A 15,268-nucleotide genomic window follows, 5' to 3' on the forward strand; every position below is an offset into this window, starting at 1 on the left:
CGAACGTTCATCCGTGTACCGAGAGACAACTCCGAACAACCACCATCCTACCACCAACCATCACCATTCTATCACTTAGGTATTTTTTTCTTATTTTTATTTTATAATTATTATTGATGGTTTTAGGTTTTTGTTTCAAGGAGGATGCATTTTAGAGATATATCAAATACAAATCGAATGAACTTAGCCTAGTTCATACTCGATGTCAAGCAACCAGAGGATGTATAAACGATTAGTCACCACATTTTCATTCCACACCCGACTTCTAGACAATTTTTGGTCAACCATAAAATGTCTAAGAGTCGACAAACACATTCCATCAAGGTGACATTGTTCTTAAACCCTACACTTTTCCTTATGATTTTTAATCCTCAACCCTTTCTTTTCTTCCCACTGAGGATGGTGTGAATTAAGTCTGGGGGAAGGACGTTCCATCCTATACTAATGCTATTTTCTATTTTGTTGACTTGAGACCTTTTTCCACTTTTTACATCAATAATTTTGACGCTTTTAATAGTTTTACATGATTTCAAGGCTTTAATGTCTATTATCAAGTATTTTAGGTTTCAATAAAGTTTTACAGGTTTTATAACAAAAAGGACCAAAAGAGAAGGAACACATGTTTGAGGACAGATTCAGAGCTTTACAGTATGGGCCACATTTTAAAAAATTCCAAAACACATGGTGTTTATTGAAAGCTGAAAGAGTCATATTTCTGCTCGAAGTAGAATCTGTTCAGCCATCCGGAAGATATTCCCGATTTACCGAGACGTGTTATAAACCGCCGTAAAGAGAACTATATAGCCGATAAGCTTTTATTGAAGGCCTGACCAGCAACCATCACAACAGCCCAGTCCAAGCCTACACCACGATCCCAAACTCTCATTCGCTGCCCATTGTCCAGCACTCAAGAAGAAAATACGCTTTTACCTTTACAAACCCTAATACAATTTCAAAACCCTATAAATACTCTTCAAGATCTTGGGTTCAAGTGTGCACCATCAAGCTTTTGGAGCAGCCCTAGCCACGACCAGAGAAGCAGCCGCAACCACTCGTCCCTCTCAAAGTCTTTGAAGATCCACCATCTCTCTTTCTACTCTTTCTGATCTCTTTCATACTTTCATTGCTTTTTGGGAATCAAGTTACTTTTGCATCAAGAAAGAGTAGTTTTCTTTGTTGGGTTTTATGGGGTGATTCAAGGGGAATCCATGGTTTGCTTCAATTATGTTGTTAGATCTTATTTTCGGTTCTATATTAGAGTTCTTTTGGGACATCTTTATCTTAATGCATCTGCTTAGATTGATCACGAAGTAGTGATCTAGAGAACGGGCGCGTTAACCGTGTTATCCTACTTCTCCGAACTAGTGTTATCCGAAACCTCACATTGTAACCTGCATAAGTTAAGTTGCGGAGTTTGGTGAATGTATTGAACTTGTTTTACTAGCTGGTTGATATGCGTCATTGCCTGCTTAAGTTGAGTAACAGAGTATGAAGAATTTAGACTTTCATTCCATGACAATACCTAGAAAAAAATTAGTATTTAATTATTAGATCTTGACACTTAATAATTCTTAGAACCCTGAAGACCCTAAGATGACTCCCAAACACCCAACTCCTTAGTCTTATAGTTTTAAACAGCCTTTATTTACGCTTTCTTTTCTTTACAATAGATATTAGGAAAACCAAAAACCTGAACTCTTATTTAGTCTTAGCCATAGTTCTCTATCTTATAATTCAATTTGTGTTAGCTATTACTCTCTGTGGAATTGATCATAAAATACTACATTGATTAACTGTGTACTTTCATTCGTCGTGTGTTCTTTACACGTAAAAGATTTTGAGTGAAAAATCACTTACATCACTTGTTCTTCAAAGGTACTTGGTTTAGACGCCGATAATTTATACACAACCAGAAACTTCTGTCTTTTTCTTAACAAACAACACGGCGCTCCCCATGGTGAAGTATTACGATGAATGAATACCTTGCCCAACAAGTCCTCCAACTGCTTCTTCAGCTCTGCCATGGTAACCCCTACAACGACTGAAAAAATCCTCAAACTCCCGAACTACAAGGAGTTCACCTACTGCGACATGACCTACGGACTCTGGCATAGAAATGGTAGCAAAGTATGCCTCCCAACCCTTTCTGATCATCTTCCCTGCCTGAATAGCTGAGATAACAAGACTCCTTGAGGTCGGTCTTACTACCTCATACACCAAACTCCTCGCTCTGGGTTTCTCAAATACAACTCTACCTCAATGAAAATCCAGATGTACTCTATACCGGTGCAACCAATCCATGCCCAAAATCACATCATACAGCTCCACTGGACTGATAATCAGATCTACCGGCATCGAAACTCCAACAACCTGAATATCTACATCTATCGCCCGTCCATGGACGTGGATCATCCTGCCTCCAGCAACCTTAATGGTCCTTAAACGCTCTCTGGGATCTCCATGAATGTTGCCCCTCTCGACACACTCTAGGGTAACAAAGCAATGAGAAGCTCCGGAGTCAAAAAAACACATGGGACAGAAGTCCTCCCACCAATAAGGTCCCTATAGAAGCCTTATGCAATAAGAACCCTAGCATTCATCAGAGACACCCATAATATTGAAATATGACAAAAACCTTATAACCAAGTTTAGAAATAATACTCGTGATCGCGTTAACGCTGGTTCATCCCGTCTCCACTATCGTGTACACACGCGGCACCGCTGGTAATGGCAACTTAGTATGCCCCACCTGCTGCACTCCTAGCTGCATCGCCGCCACCGCCATCGAATGCAGCTTAGGACACTTTGATGTGACATGTCCTGCCTCCCTACAGGGGTAACACACTCGAGTCGTCGGCGGTGTTGGTTAGTTGCCCCTATGTAGACAACTCGCTACCCTATGCTCCAAGCTCCCACACCCGAAGCATCCTGCACTGCTTGACCCCAACCTCTGCATAGCATTCAACTTCCATTTTTTTCCTTGCGTACGCTTCCCGCCCTTGCTAGGAACAGAATGCAGCTGAGTACGCCTTGGATGCACTGGGGCTGACCACCAACACCTTTGATCTCAAGTCATCCTCTAACCAAGCTATAGTCTCCGCCAGCTATCCTTTCTTAGCTTAACTCCTCACCCTGCACGGAGTCCTTAGGTCATTGCGGAGAGCCAACAGGAATCGCCCACCTGAGCTGATTCCCTTCCATTGACCGACATACATACACCACAACCGACTGAATTCTACGTCCAGCTCCCGCACAGTACGGTTCCCCTAGGTGAAACCCAAGAAACGCACCTACATGAGGTTAAACACCTCTTGCGGGAAGTACTTGGCATTGAAATCTCCCACCAAATCCATCAAAATCATCTCCCGCTGCACTCTCCGGGCCATCACCGACCTCCACCACACATGTGCATCTCCCGACAGGTAGTGCACTGCTAAGTACACCTAAAGTGGTCAGGACACCAAAGCGACTGGAAGATGTCCTCCATCCGCTCCCTCCAGGGAAGTATCCCGCACCAACATGTCGTAGCTGTCCGACATCTAAACATACTAAGTATCAAACACCTCGGCCCACGGCTGCATGCCTGCTTTTAACCCAGCAACAAGCTGTACAACTGGACCCTGCCCACCAACTGCTTCATGGTCTCACGATGAGGGTATCGGGTACCAATGAAGCTCATCTTCCGGAAGAATCTGAAGAGTCTTGCCGGAGTCTCCACCTCCTTTTGCTTCAGCCTCCGCGAGGCTTGTTGTGTTCTCTCTCTCTGCTCCTCTTCTCTCTCTCGGTTCTCCTCCTCTTCTTGTTAATCCTCTTCCTCAGCTGCTCTCTCAGCTACCTTCTCTGCCTTCTCTAAAGCCGGTCTCTTCTCTCTCGCAACCGCAGCTCTGCTCCTTGATCGAGAGGTTTGGATCTCCCCTTGCTCTTCTCCACCAGCATCAGAATCGACCTCCATGGGGTCGGTAAGGGTTCTTTCGGACATAGACAGGTGCCTACGCCGAGGAGATCGGCGAACAGCACTCGCCATTGGACTCGGTGAGCGAACTCGGTGGTCTACTCGATCGGTTGCTCGAGCACCGGATCGGGTGATGGATCGGGTTGAGCATCGGGTTGGGGAAGCAAAACGTCCAGCCTGCAGTTGGGAATGCAGAACGTTTCCTCTCCCTTGGGACTCTCGAGGTTCAGCGGTATCAACTCCGGTTGTAGCAGCGGCGAAGGTTGATCTTCTCCCCTTCCTTTGGTAGGTTTTCGCGTTTGACTCCATGTTTGAATCCTTGAGAAGAAAAATTTAAGCCTCGAGGTTAATAGGGTTAGTTCCCAAAGAAATTGAATGAGACTTGAGATCGAGAGAGAGTAGAAACTATGGAAACTTAAAGCTTTAGGGTTGAGAGAAGATTTATCGGTGATAATGAGGGAGAAGGGTTTCGAAACCCTTAAATAAGCTAGGGTTGGTGGTTGGGCTTCGCCGAGAGTGGGCTTGCTTGTGGAATTCGTACTCCACTCGCCACTCGAGCAGGGACACGATCAGGCGCGTCGAGTACGGTGTCGGGTTGACCCTCGGGTTCCTCAATTTCCCTTTATAACTTTTCCATTTTTTTAAAAAAACAATTTGCAAAAAGAGAAAAAGAAATAAAACAAATAAACTAGAATTAAAAGATACCTTTGGGACTTCCTCCCAAGTAAGCTTGTTTAAAGTCACTAAGCTTAACTATTCATGCTCCTTAAGCATGGGTTCTTTCAGGGAGAGGTTCTGGAATCCTCTCCACTGTAGCAGGCTGGTTCAACTGATTCTCCAGGTTTTGTCTAGGTTCCAAGGCAAATGCGGTGTTGACTTCCTCAAGATGTTTGACTTTTCTCTGCTTTGTCTTAGTGGAAAAAGCTTGACCATCAATGGTTAGCCTCTAAATCCCCTTCTTCACATCAAACTCCATCTTAAAGTGCTCACCATGCTCAATTCTGATCTTTCCTTGCTTCACCTCAATCAGAGCGCCTACTGTTGCCAAGAATGGCCTTCCTAGAATTAGTGGATCGTCTGGTTCCTTGTCCATATCAAGGATCATGAAATCAGTAGGAACTTCCACCCTTCCAATCCTGAGTGGTAAGTCTTTTGGGATCCCAATAGGATGTCTGACTGTTCTATCAGCTAGAACCAAATACAGACTACTTGGTTTAAAACTGGTGAATCCCATCTTGTTGGCAACTGACAGTGGCATAATGCTAACTGAAGCTCCAAGGTCGCACAAGCAATTCTTGAAAATTCGGAGTCCTATCGAGCATGGAAAAGTAAAGGAGCCATGATCCTCTAATTTTTCCTAGATTCGCAGCTCAGGATCTAAGCACAATCCACTCCTGTGAATTTCAAACCCAATCTCCTTGACAGCCTCCTTAACCTCATTATCCAGTGGAGCTGCCTCCTTGGCGGATTCCTCTCGAAGTTCATGTGGTGGCAGAAACTTAGGAGGTGGAATTCTACGCTTGGCCATACGCTCTGCAAGCGCCTCCAGTTGGATGTCAAGTGCAGCATTGAACCTTTCCTCTAGTTCCCCTTCTGGTATTATAGGTGGTTGAGGCTGACCTCTAGTTTCAACATCTACTCGATGAATCATCCGATCACCCTCATCAGGTAGGTCATCGGGTTCTGTTTCGGGTGGTTCTTTGATCTGTGATCCCCCAACCAGCGCTCGATCATCAACTCGATCAGTCTCCTCGGGTGAAGGCTCAGGTTCATACTCGGATATGTAGTACTTGGCCTCATTTATCATTCAGTGATCCCTATCCTCCCCATCTTGAACATCACTGTCCTCAGTGAGGTAATCCTCATAGTCATCATCAAGGAAGATGGCTTGGGCAGTGGCGTAATCCTTAGGGTTTTGTACTGCTTTTCCTGGGAGTTGGTTGATATTTGGAGCCGGTTGGTTGTTGTGGTGGCCTTCTAGGTATCTAATCTTAGTATTGAGCGATTCGTACTTTGCGTTCAAATCATTGTATCCTGAGTCGATCTTGTTGCTCATCTCTGCGAACCGTTTTGCGATGTCCATAGATGCTGAAGCCTGATTCTGAATCAGTTGCTGAAGTAGGCCGCATAACTCAACTTCTTGTGATTGGTTTTGCGGACCTTGAGGTTGTTGGAATCCAGGTGGTTGGTTGTAGTTTCCAGAGTACTGTTGTTTAGGTACATAGCCTTGATTGTACTGGACGAAAGGCTTCTGTTGTACCTGGTTCCCTTGAACCGCAGATGGGTAAGTTTGGTCTTGAGGATTGGCAACATTTGGGTTCCGATAAGACAGATTCGGATTGGGCTTGTAGTTGTTGTACCCTCTGTTGTAACCTCCCTGATTGTTGATGTAGTGAACCTCCTCTATATGTACAGTCTCCCCATCTTGTTGTAAAAACTGCTCTTCTTCTGATATTGCATGAACATGCTGCTTCTGGTTGAGGAGCTTGTCGAGCTTGTCATTGAGGGATTTAATGTCCCTCTTGTACTTGGCATCTTCCTCTCCCGTAGATCGCACAGAGTGATCATATCCCTCATTGTAATTGCCATCAGATTGAGCCAAGTTCTCCACTAGGTCCCAACCTTCATCAACATCCTTGTTGAGGAAGTTACCATTGCTTGCGGTGCCCAGCAACATCTGTATCTTGGGGACCACTCCTCTGTAAAGTGACCGTGATGAGGACATCTGGTAGTGTATCCCTTGAAATGTTCCCAAGCTTCACTGAGTGTTTCATTGTTCTTCTGAACAAAGCTGGAAATGTCATTTCGCAGCCTTGCGGTTCTGGAGTTGGAGAAGAATTTGGCCAGGAATGCCTTCTTGCACGCTTCCTAAGTGGTGATGGATTCCTTGGGCAGTGATTTCTCCCAGATGTGTGCTTTGTCTCCCAAAGAGAATGGGAAAAGCCTGATTTTGAATCCGTCCTCACTAACTCCATTTATCTTTGTGAGGCTGCATAGCCTATCAAATTCATCCAGATGATCCAATGGGTCCTCCATTGGCAATCCATGAAACTTATTACTCTGTATCATCTGGATGAGACTACTCTTGATCTCAAATTTTTTGTTCTGGACAGCAGGTGGCACAATGCCATTCCATTGAGTGTGAGTAGATGGAGCATCTCCAACTCCTATGTTGGTCCTTGCTTGAGGAGCTGGTGGACCGTTTTGATTGTTCATTGTCTCCTCAATGATTGCTGGTTGCGGTTGAACTTGTTGTTGTCTGAGTAGCCTTGGTCTGTCAATGTTATCAATGAAAGGAATCAGGTTTTGGCTACCTTTAGATAGTGTTTGCATGCACAAGAAAGTAACCGAGTGTGTACACGAGGGTCTTCTCGATCCAGGCGATCGAGTGACGGGTCGGGTGGGTGCTCGGGATGTACCTGAGATTGAAAACAAACAAGAACGAAAGCAAACAAGTCAGACTCCGAACCAATATTAACAAAAGAACTTGATCTAGCAAGTGCTGAAATCCTAAACGTAGCAAAATAAAATCAACCAAATGGCAACAGCGCCAAATTAATAGTAGGTTTTTCACCCAGGGTATCAATTCCCTATGCAGTTGTAGTACAAAGGGTTATCAATCGAAATGGTTGTTTATGCTAGCAGGAAGGATGCAATCAGAACAATGCAAGTCAAGCCAAGCAATTATGGGTTTTATCTAACAATCCTAAAATAATAAAAGAAAAGAGTACAAATAAAGAACCACACGACCTAAGCACTCGATGCAAGCATTCGAGTACAGAATCGGGTGGGGGTGATCGGGTAAGCAAATGAAATATGAACAACTCGAGGGGTTACTCGATGCAGGGTATCGTGTACCTGATCGGGTAAGAGATCGAGTGATGAATGAAAATGCAAGCAATTAAAATACGAAAGCTTCTAAGGATGGGTAATCGAATCCTAAGTGTTCCTAACCAGTACAAATGTCTTACATGCTTCAAGCAAATATTTCCTAGACAATGAATCTCTAATATCTTGTTAAAACACTCTCGTGATAGAAACAATCAACCTTGATCACTCTCCTACCCAACTCTCGTTGGAGAAACATGACCAAGCAAGCATTAAGATCCGATTGATTATTGTCAGTAAACCCCTTACTCATCTAATCTCTTAGGCTAAGTGAGTAAACCTCTAGCATTGGTTGATTCAATCATCTCATCTACACCTCTCGGTGGTAATACACCTTAGATCTAATCTCATCCTCTCGGTTTGTTGACAGCATTAAGAACACCAATCTAGAAGGAAATGTATTAAACATATTCAATCAACTATGACATCCTAACCGATCAAGAACACAAAATCATCTATCCCATCCCTAGAAACTTTACTTCACTACTCGGAAATCATAGCAAGAAACAAAACAAAAAATATGAAGGAAAATTGCATTATATTAAACGATAAAGTAGAGGGATAAGAGTACAAGAAAGAAATCTAAAGAAAAATGATTAAAAGTTATAAAAAAAATCCAAAACAAAATGGAAAAGTGTTTGAGTCGCTCAGTTCTCTCACAGAAGCTCTCGCTCTCTGGTTTGAGGGTCTGCGGCGTGCTCCTTTGCGAGGAAGAGGAGGAGGGGTTTATATATGGAAACCCCTTTGACCTAGCTTCCCAGTCCTGCCCGAGGGTCTACACGATGTGGTACACGAGGATGTGGTCGAGTTCGTCCTCGGGTAGATCCTCGGGTTGTTCTTCATGCTCTTGGATCCTCCTCGATCGTGTTGGGGTTCGGACTTTTTCTTCCAGCTCGATGGCTCCTTCAGGTACATGCTCGGGTTTGTCCTTGTTTTTTCCCGATTGAGGCTCTTAAGCACTTGTTTTCATCCAAAATATGCAAATGCAAAAATGCAACACCCGAAATGGCCTAAAAGTGAATTCCTACAGTTAATGACCTAAAAATGCTAAGTTAAGGGTATGAACAATGCAAAATATGGACAAAAAAGGATGCTAAAAACATGTAAATTAGAGAGTTATCAATGACCCTGTTTATGATGAGTATTGTGATACCAAATACCAAGCAGATGATATCGGAGACCATTTGATCAGTGATAATCGTCTTGTTCCTCGTCATGTTTAAGAATCATGGTTGTGTAAAAATATTTTCCAATCCACATGTACAATTCGGGGAAAAGTGTGTCGAATGATTATCGATTTTCGAATTTTTACGAATATCATCTCTAAAGTAGCAATTCCAAAGTTGGCTTTATTTACTGAATCTCATCCCACACTGTATAACTTGGCTTGGTTGAACTCTAAGACAGACTTGCGCGTCTCTAAACGTTGTTGTGTGCCTTTCTCTATGGGTCTCAATTACAAAGATTTGGTTTGTTGTGATGTTCTACCTATGTATGCATGCCATCGTCTTTTGGTGGTGCATCCATGGCAATATGATCGTCGATTTATTCATAATGGCTTTACTAACAATCATACTTTTACATATGTGGGGCGACATATAAATTTGATTCCTTCCAAGTCCTCGTCGGAGTGTTGAGGATGCAAGGAAACCTACTTCAACCATGTATGTTATTCTGGTGCTTTGTGTTCATAAGCAAAAGATTCTCAGAGAGTTTCAATAGGAGAACATTGCCTTTGTTTTGATGGTAAAGCCTACTGACTATATTAGTACTCAACTAGCAATACTTTTTGTTTTTCGTGATCTTTCGGATGAATTTACCAATGTGTTTTCTGTGGATCTGCCAGATGGTTTACCACCTTTGCATGATATACACCATTGCCATGGCTTAGCTCCGAATGCTGTGTTGCCAAACCGTCCTAATTATCGGATGAGCCATATAGAACATGAAGATTTGAGACGTCAAGATGAAGCTTTACTTACTAAAGCAAATGTGTGCGAGAGCTTAAGTCCATGTGTTTTTTCGGCGTTACTCATTCCAAAGAAAGATGTGACATGGCTGATGTGTGTTAATAGAAGGGCGATCAAAAAGATCAAAGTTCGTTCCCGTTTTCCCATTCCTCGTTTGGATGACCTGTTGTATCAGATTGGCTTTACTTCTACTTTTTTTATGTTGGATCTTAAGAGCGGCTATCATCAAATCCGTATTCGACTGGGAGATGAGTGGAAGGCAGCATTTAAAATGAGGGAAGGCTTGTTTGATTGGCTTGTCATGCCTTTCGGCTTATCAAATGCACCAAGCACGTTTATGCGTGTTATGAATCAAGCCCTCTGTCCATTTATTGGTCGCCTTGTTGTTGTTTATTTTGATGATATAGTAATATCTATTTCCTCTTTCGTAGAACATCTTGGGTTTTGGCGTGATCTGTTGCAATTTTTGGTTGGTGAAAGTATTAAGTCTTGGGACTCTGTTCTCAGCCAAGCTGAGTTTGCTCACAACCGAGCTGTTAATTGCAGTACCAGTTTCAGCCATTTTAAAGTCGTTTATGGTTTGTTGACTTGTTGTCCTGTGGATTTGGGTATCTCCCTTGATCGTACTCTTGTTCACGACGCGTTTGTGATGTTGTCGAAGAATTTGGAGCACTTCACAACTGGTTTGGTTAAACTTAGAGGCTACAACGGTTAAATACAAGACCACCGCTGATGTGCATCATCTTACGGTCAGCTTCAACGTGGGTGATTGTGTGAGCAGTGTTAACCAAAGATCGTTTCAAACGAGGAATGTATGACAAGTTGAAATAAAGAAAGATTGGTCCTCTACAAATTTTTGGAGAAGATTAAAAATAATGTGTATCGTCTTCAACTACCTCCGCAAATGCATACAGCTGACGTCTTTCAATGTCAAGCATCTTGTTCCTTTTCTACCTGAAGAAAATTCTGAAAATTCATGGACAAATTTTCTTCTTACCCCGAGAGACTAATGCAACACCATTTACTATCTTCTTGTTTACTTCTTTTCTTGTTGGGCTTTTTATTAGTCTCGTTTGGCTTTTAAGGATAAGTCGGTTTGAACATTTCTTGATGGTCAAGCTTAGAATTCTAAGGTTTATGTAATGCGCTGACCGTCGCCTCATAGTGGGTACCATGTTTACCCCTAGTCTGTGGGGCCACCTTTCTTAATGTGCTTCACGTCCTCTCACTTAGCCCATGAGTAATGACTTGTTACCGTCCTACAAATCACTACTTGATCTTTTCCTGTGTTTTGTCCTCACTCACACAGTTCCGACAGTCACTTTCCGGAAAGTCACCCATCCTAAGACTACTCCAGCATAAGCACGCTTAACTTATGGAGTTCTCTCAGGACCCTTGACCGAAAAGATAAGTGCACGTTAAGTGGCCAAATAAATTCTTTTAAACCTCTTCACAAGTCTCTGAAACCGGGGTGTCACACCAAGACCGTCACCCCCAATGTTGTGAGCCCACTCGACTCCACCATAGGTTTAGATGAGTATTTATAGGGTTTTAAAGGCTTAGGGTTTGGAAAGGGTAAAAATGTCTTTTCTTATTGAGTGCACGAAAAGGGGCGGCGAAGGAGAGTTTTGGACCCTCGTTACTCCTCTAGATCAGGCTGCCGTGAAGGTTGCTAATCGGCCCATCATTAAAGTTTACTTGGCTTCAAACTTATCTTCTCGTTGGTTTATGACATTTATGGTAAATCAGGCATATCTTCCAATTAGATGAACGAAATAGCTTGATTACACTTCGAGGAAAAAAATGAATCTTCCATCTATCCATAGACCAAAAGATCGTCAAAATGTGAGTTCTTAAAGTTCTTTAAAAGTAGGTTGTACTGTAAAGTTTTGAATCTTTCCTGAAACACATTTTCCTTGTCTTTTGGTTCTTTTTGCTATCAAACCTGTAAAACCTTCTTGAAACATAAAATATATGATAATAGACATTAAAGTTTTGAAATCATGTCAAAATCTTTCTAAATGCATATAAAAACTATAGCTAAAATGGGTAAAATCATCTCCCAAGAACACTCTCTCCAAGTTATTTCATTCTCTAGGAAACGACAATCGACAAAAAGTGGCTTCTCCCAACCCTCAAGTCGACTTACCCCTTTAAATATGTCAGTTAGGGATTTCAATTAAACCAAATCGAACGAAGACAACAATTTAAATGAACCCGGTCAAACTGGAAATTAATGGTGTCAGTCGACACCCACTCCCAACCGACTATTTGGTTCGCAGATGTTACAACTTATAACTGATGAGCTAACACCAGCACCTACTGAAGCAGGTGATGAGCCTATATACACCCTGGAGAGCATGGAGGCTGCTACGACTTTCTTCTTCACCCTCCAATGAGGTACCACTTTTCATACAAATCATTGTTTATACCATTGCATTGTAATTTGTTTCTTTTAGTGATTCTTGGGTTCTCTTTCAGACTTTTATTTACACAAGCGACAGTGTAATTTAAGTGTGGGGGAAGGTTTCAGAATGTAATTAACATTGTGTTTTATTTTCTAATTTTAATTTTGTTTTTTTTCATACTAGTTTTATTCATTTGAGTTTACATCTATTTGCATAGAAAAACCCAAAAAGATTAAACAAATCACTACTCCAGCTCAAGCACGCTTAACTGTGGAGTTCTCTAAGGATCCTTGACCAAAAAGATAAGTGCACTTTGGTAACATAGGTGGCCAAATGAATTATTTTAAACCTCTTAGAAAATCTATAAAACCGGGGTGTCACAACTCACCCCTACTAACAGATCGCAACGTCCTTGTTGCGTACCAAGACCGTCACCCCATAACGGTGTGAGCCCACTCGACTCCATACTCGTCTGGGTTTGGCTCTGATACCACTTGTAACGCCCCGACCGCCACCTCTTAGTGGGACCTATGTCCACTCCTAGTCCATGGGCCCACCTTTCTTAATGGACTTCACGTCCTCTCACTAGTCCCGTGAGCCCATCTATATCCGACGTTTGGTTTACTACGTGCGGGAGGTAGTAAAGACTGATTACCGTCCCTACAAATTACCACATGATCTTTCCCTGTGTTTTATCCTCACTCGCACAGTTCTAACAATCACTTCCTGGAAAGTCACCCATCTAAGAGACTACGCCAGCTAAAGCACGCTTAACTGTGGAGTTTTCTTAGGATAAGTGCACTTTGGTAACATAAGTGGCCAAATCAATAGTTTTTAACCTCTATGTAAGTCTTTGAAACCGGGATGTCATAGTTTATTATTCAGAGGAGAATAAATACTCTTAGTCATGTATCGTAATTGGTGGTTATTTGATTTTTTTAAAAAAGAGAAAGCTTTTCTCAAACAATTTTTACAACCATTGAAGTAATATCTAAAACCCTTTTCTCTAATTTTTCTTTTATGTTTATGAGTTTATTCAACCTTGCTTTGATGATTGCTTTAAACATGCTAGAGTAATTTTCTAGTTGGGTTTAATGGGATAGTCAAAGGGGGGAGATGATCTTTGTTTAGGTGGCAATTATTAAGGTTCGTGTTTTGTAGTCCGAGTCTTAGATAAACAAATGATAACAGGATTTTCACCCAGGGTATCAATTCCCTATGCAGTTGTAATACAAAGGATTATCAATCCATATGGTTGTTATGCCAGAAGATAAGATGTGATCAGAACAATAGAAGTCAAGCCAAGTAAAAATAGGGATTTTATCTAACAACCTAAGGTGAGCAGAAATAAAGGAAATAAAACAAGAACCACTCGACCTAAGTACACGATGCAAGCAATCGAGTACTGAATCAAATAGGTGGTCGGATAGCAGGAAAAATTGGAAACACAATGATGAACAACCCGAGGCTGTACACGAAGCTGATGATCGAGTACCAGTTCGGGTAAAGGGTCAAATTGATGTAAAACTGTACACAACCAAAATACAAAAGCTCCTAAGGATGGGGTCGGCTCCTAATTATTCCTAATCGATTTACAAAAGGAAGGAAAATCCATGGACTGTTCCTATGCCGCTGCGTTTCCCGGTGCTTTTCTTTTAGTGCTTCGACCCGAAGCGATAGCTTCTAGCTAGTTCAGTGGATAAGATGGCTGCGCTCCAGTTAATCGTCACCCACTTACGCTCCCAAGCTATCTCTGGAATTGAACTTCCTCGGAACGCCCCTAAATGACCGCTCAGTGATAAAGGAGGTAGGGGACGAATTCTAGTAATTTGTTCCGCATAAACAAAGGAAGCCAGTAAGCAAACAGCGAATCCATGGGTATTTGAACCCTTTAGTAATCACCTTGTTTTAGCGGATCTCAATATCGGTATTTTTTTTTTCTTCCTTTTCTCATCGTTGTCTTAAATTTTAAGAAATAGTCGAACGGTCGATTCTTTTTTTTTTTTTTTTTACTTTCATGAAAAGAAAGTAGTGGATATAGTCATGATTCGATGGGTTAGGTCCACTTACTTTTTCTTTTTTATTTGTCGATTTCTAATCTATCAATTTTTTCTGGTTCTAAGGCTAGTAGTTCTAGGGGTCGACTCACTTCTTTCAAATTGTACAAGCCTCAAGCAATCTATTCGCTAGATAGTGAATCTCTAACCCTTGCTAATCCACTCTCGTGGTAGAAACAATCAACTCTATTCACTTCCTTACCCAACTCTCGTTGGAGAAACATGACTAAGTGGAGAAACATGACTAAGCAGGCATTAAAACCCGATTCACTCCTTACTCATCTAATCTCTTAGGCTAAGTGAGTAAATCTGTAGCATAAGTTGATTCAGGCATTTCAACAAACATCTCTCGATGGCAAACCCTAGATCTAGTGTCAACCTCTCGGACTGAAACTAGCACTAAAAACACTTATCTAGAAGGGATTTAAAAAAAAATCAATCTAAAACATCCTAATCGATTAAGAACACTCACTAACCTAACCCATCCCTAGAAACCCCCCTCTTCTTCCTCGCAAACGAGCACGCCGCAGACCCTCAAACCAGAGAGCGAGTGCTTTTGAGAGAGATCTAGAGTGACTCAAACTCTTTTCCACTTTTGTTAGGATTTATTTCACTTCTTTTTGTTATCATTTTTAGATTTCTTCTTTATACTCTTCTACTCTACTCTATCTTTGATATAATGCAATTTTCTTTCACTTATGCTTTTGTGTTTTCGGCAATGAGATATGAGTAGTGTAGTAAAGTTTCTAGGGATGGGATAGACAATTTTGTGTTCTTGACCGATTATGATGTCTTAGCTTGATATTTGTGTTTTATAAATTCCCTTCTAGATTGGTGTTCTTAATGTTGTCAACAGACCGAGAGGTTGAGATTAGATCTAGGGCGTTTTACCACCGAGAGGTGTAGATGAAATGCTTGAATCAATCAATGCTAGAGATATACTCACTTAGCCTAAGAGATTAGATGAGTAAAGGGTTTATTGACAATAATGAA

At 41.8% G+C, this 15,268-nt stretch overlaps 1 non-coding gene across 1 annotated transcript; it reads left to right on the forward strand.

Annotated features, from left to right (window-relative positions):
* The first annotated feature begins 6,656 nt into the window (after window positions 1–6,656).
* On the forward strand, window positions 6,657–6,766 carry LOC147925546 (small nucleolar RNA R71). Its single transcript, XR_015585536.1, has one exon. It is a non-coding gene; the product is annotated as a small nucleolar RNA R71 (small nucleolar RNA).
* Window positions 6,767–15,268: the final 8,502 nt, after the last annotated feature.

The sequence above is a fragment of the Camelina sativa genome, chromosome 16 (genome assembly GCF_030686135.1).
Source record: "Camelina sativa cultivar CO46 ecotype springtype chromosome 16, ASM3068613v1".
NCBI lineage: Eukaryota > Viridiplantae > Streptophyta > Magnoliopsida > Brassicales > Brassicaceae > Camelina > Camelina sativa.